This window comes from Ptychodera flava, chromosome 15 (genome assembly GCF_041260155.1).
Source record: "Ptychodera flava strain L36383 chromosome 15, AS_Pfla_20210202, whole genome shotgun sequence".
Taxonomy (NCBI): Eukaryota; Metazoa; Hemichordata; class Enteropneusta; family Ptychoderidae; genus Ptychodera; species Ptychodera flava.
In genome coordinates, this window is record NC_091942.1 from 3,535,093 (window position 1) to 3,540,221 (window position 5,129).

Consider the following 5,129-nt stretch of genomic DNA (forward strand, 5'->3'; position numbering starts at 1 on the left):
TCAGAGTGGGCCTCCAGCTTAGCTAAATGTTAAAGTAGTATACGCCTCAATGAAAGACTTAAACTTTCACTCCAGCGTTTCTCAAACAATATTTCAATGATACTCTTTCATTATCCAGGGGCAGGTTCACTTAAGGTAGTATGCACCTCTATGAAAGGCTTTTACTTTTGGTGAAACTTGCCGTCATATAAGATCTTATAAGATCATAAATAAACCAGATATGAACTGTAAATGCTCACGTGTTACATTGTATATTGCAGTTATGTGTAAATTTGATCCTTTGACACATGTTTGAAACTTCATTTAAAGTATTATGATCAACATAACGAACAATATTCACCACAGATTAAACTCTATAGGTCATTAAGTATTCAAATACGCAATTAGCTGAAATAGAAATAATTAATTTCTTTGACTGCTGTCATTATATCACCACTTTATATAGCAAGTGTAATTGCCTTTGGTCAAGTCCTTCAAACTATATATTCCAAACTTTGAAAGCTCATTACATATGCAAAATATTAATTAGCTGACATGAAAACTTAAGTGCGAAATGACTTTCAATATTGGAATAACCTGGTGTAATCATCAATATACATAGCATGTTATGCCAACTTTGATCAAATAAATCCAAGTATATATCCCTAATTAGGAAAGTTCATTAAATACACAAATTAGGAATTGGCTGAAGCAAAAATGCTTAACGCCTTTCAATAATGTTAGCCTACATAATAGTATCTTTAATGTACATAGAAAGTTTCATCAATTTTGGTCATGTAAATTCAAATATATATCCCTGATTTCAAAAATTCATTAAATATTCAAATTAGGAGCTGGATGAAGTAAAATGCTTAATGACTTTCAGTAACGTCGTATAGCAAGTTTCGTCAACTTTGGTCTAGTCAATACAGATAAATATCTCTGACTATGAAAGTTCATTAATATGCAAATAAGGAATTGGCTAAAGTTCAAATGCTTAATGACTTTCAATAATGTTCTATTATAGTACAAAGCCAGTTTCGTCATTTTGGTCTCGTCAATTCAGATAAATACCCCTAATTAGGAAAGTTCATAAAATATGCAAATTAGGCATTGGCTGAAGTAAAAATGCTTAATGACATTTAATAATGTTCTATCATAGTATCTTTAATGTACATAGCAAGTTTCATCAATTTTGGTCTTGTAAATTCAAATATATATCCTTACTTTCAAAAGGTCATTAAATATGCAAATTAGGATTTGGATGAAGTAAAAATTCTTAATGACTTTCAATAATGTTAAATCATAGTATCCTCAATATGCATACCAAGTTTCGTCAATTTTGATTGAGTAAATTCAGATATATACGCCTAATTAGGAAATTTCATTAAATATGCAAATTAGTAATTATCTTTCACATCAGCCCTTTAATAACTTTCATAGCTGATATATCTTGATGTGATCAACATTTGTAGCAAATCTCATCAAATTGCGTGCAATCGTTCTCAATGTATATCCGTTTTTTCTAAAATCATTAATTATGCAAATGAGCAAAAAGTAAGCAAGCCACACCCACCAAAAACTAATCAGTTCTTACCATTTGCAAACTGCATCTATGTACCAGATTTGATTCTGATCTGATTAGCCGTTTTTGAGATATTGAGCCCACAGACAGACCCACAGACAGACAGACAGACAGACAGACAGACAGACACACAGACAGACACACAGACAGACAGACATCGCTGCGACATATGCTCACGTGTGTCAACACGTGAGCAAAAAATGGGGGTCACCGTGCACGTTTTGGCACTAGAGAAATTGCAAATTGCCAAAGATTTGCCGATATTGTCAATTGAAAGTGAGCCTCCAGCGGCAGGTAAATTTTAAGGTAGTATGCGCCTCAATGAAAGACTTAAACTTTCACTCAAGCTTTTGCAAGAAATATTTCAATAATACTCTGTCATTATCAGGAACGAAATTTGGGGGTCACCGTGCAAGATTCGCACTCGAGAAATTACAATTTACCGAAGTTTTAATCATATTTTCAATTCAGAGTGCATCTCCAGAGGCAGGTAAACTTTAAGGTAGTATGCGCCTCAATGACAGACTTAAACTTTCACTCCAGCTTTACTCAAGCAATATTTCAACCATGCTGTTTCAAAATTAAGAATAAAAATTGGGGGTCACCGTGCAAATTTTTGCACCAGAGAAATTACAAATTACTCAAATTTTACCGATAATTTCAATCCGAAGGGCTGCTCCAGAGTCAGGTGATCTTTAAGGTAGTATGCGCCTCAATGAAAGACTTAAACTGTCGCTCAATCTTCTCTCAAGCAATATTTTAACCATGCTCTTTTAAAATAAAGACTAAAAATTAGGAGTTACCGTGCAATAGTTTTAAATGCATGAATAACACTTTACCCAAGTTTTACCGATATTTTCAGTTCAAAGTGCAACTCCAGAGGAAGGGAAAACTTAAAAGTAGCATGCGCCTCAATGAAAGGCTTCTACTTTTGCTGAAACTTATCGTCAAAATCTTTCAAAATCATTAAAAATTGGGGCACATCGTGCAATATTTTTTACTACAGAATTTACAATTTACCGAAGTTTTAATCATATTTTCAATTCAGAGTGCAGCTCCAGGGGCAGGTAAACTTTAAGGTGGTATGTGCCTCAATGAAATGCTTTTACTTTTGCTGAAACTTACCGTCAGAAATAATTTAACCATGCTCTTTTAAAATCAAGAATAATAATCGGGGGTCACCGTGCAATATTTCTTACTAGAGAATTACAATTTCCGAAGTTTTACTCATATTTTCTATTCAGAGTGCATCTCCAGAGGCAGGTAAACTTTAAGGTAGTATGCGCCTTAATGACAGACTTAGTTTTACCGATATTTTCAATTCAAAGTGCAGCTCCAGAGGCAGGAAAAACTTTTAGGTAGTATGCACTTCTATGAAAGACTTAAACTTTCGTCCACGCTTTCTCTAGCAATATGTTAACCATGCTCATTCAAAATTAAGAATAAAAATACGGGGTGACTGTGAAATTTTTTGCAATTGGCAGAATATTTCCGCTTTTCTCTTAAAATTGAAATGAATAAACTTGCTTTGCAGATTTAGTTTATATTCAAACATATAATTGACCTACTCTCAACATACAGCCTCCTTGCAGGTCAATTAAAGGATGATTAGCCTCCCCACGCGGAAAAACTTTAATTCAATTGAAACACTAAGAGTGTTACATTCTTTCTAGATATACATTCTTTTAAAGGAGATCTAACTGCGAAAGAATGGTGCATCGGCTCAATACTTTCCCCAAAATCAATCGGGAGCAATGTGATGTGCAGAAAATTCCCGAATCGGCAGAATATTCCCGCTTATTCTTTTGCAGTTCAAATAAATAGCGTCTGTATTTGTAGACTTCACTACTATTGTTGTACTTGGGCCTCAGCCCAAGTACATTTGTTTTCATTCCGTGGGAAAAACTCTGTAAGGTATAACCATTCTGGCTGAGACCAGGGAGGGCAAAATGTCTTGGCTTCATCTTTCTTGGCATAATAAATGGCGTAATGATGCTAACTTAATGGAAGTGCTGCTCTCAGCCAGTCATGAATAACTGAGATGTGAAATAAATGCTTCTCTATCTGAGTTTTTGCCACAAAATCTTCTGAATATAATCAAAATGTGCATCGAATGCAACAATTAATGCACCCTCCGTTTCCTAAGCGATGGCACGACCCTTGCTACACCCACTGGACGAGCCAAAGTGGGAGGGGTAATTTCAGTTTGGTCGAACAGGAGGGCTCGAGACCAGAATTTAACATTTAAACTTGAAACATGTTTAATCACTGACAAGATGTGGACAAGTGTTAATCAAACTGAAAGTTTGAAAAGGAAAGGTTTATATCCCGGACACAATGAAAACATTACGACTGGAAACTGTACCCCCAGTTGAGAATAGTAATGCCCACAGCGATGGAGAACACTTATCCTTGAGCTGAGAAAACCAGACCATCATTTCGAAATAGAGCTGCAGATTCGAGAAGCTCGTTCAAAATAGCTAGGTACACCCCATAAAGGGGTGGTTTCGAGTTTTGAGGGCAAATTTCGCCTCCTTCATTTAGAAATCGTACGTTTGTTTTTCCAGGAGAACACACCATTTGACACAAAATTTGCATGTAAAGGGGTCGCCAGTAAGCACGTGGTCAAATCTGGCATAAGAAACAATATGAAATGTTGGGTAGGCCTAAAGCCAGTCCAAAATAAACTGATTTGAACTTTTGTGTTTTGTAATTTATACCACTGCAGTAACATTACCTTTTTTTGACAACATCACACAATGTAATACGTTTTGAAACTGAATACTCCGACGTATTCTGTGTCTCCTTTGCTAAAAAATACGGTATGCCGATTACCATGTAAGGAGATGATGACGTCAAGACAGATTTGTAGTGCGTTTGGTCCTGGATGGTGCACGAAGTTTTGTCGAGGTAGCTTGTGTATTTGTTTCCTAAATGGGAGAGATTAGAGTCGATCTAAACGAAGGCCGAAGAATGTTATGATACTCTAAGCGAGCTGAACTCTAACGCGAATGGTTGGATAATTTGGAGGATGTCTAGAATGATCTCGTTTCATTAAGATTATTTGGCGGTCAGTATTGAATTTCAACTGCGTCACAAGTTTGCGAAATGAGTATTCCGTCGAACGGTCAACGAACGATATTTTAGAAATCGGGAGACATGGCACATCGCATTTTTATTTTACTATTTTATATTTTACAAAAGATTTAAGAAGCTATGATTTTGTCGAAAATTCTGAAAAAATATAGGAAGATTTGATCGCGAACACATTTTCACTTGGGGTCAACTAGCCCTGCGTACGATGCTGTGTGTTCCGCTACAGCTAATCGCCCCGCTCACCACAGCACAGCCCTGCAAAGACCCGTTCGTAGGGTCGGTGACTTCAAATCCATTTTGGGACTTGACGTAAAAAGCCAAATTACTGCCGAAATTCAGCGTTCTTGGGCCCAAGTCGTATCCCAGCCTACCTCAGCTACTCGATCGCTTCCAAAAATGACAGTCTTTTATTCACTTCTCGTAAATAACCGTCGATGTTGGCAACTCTCGCTAGCCCTGCGTACGATGC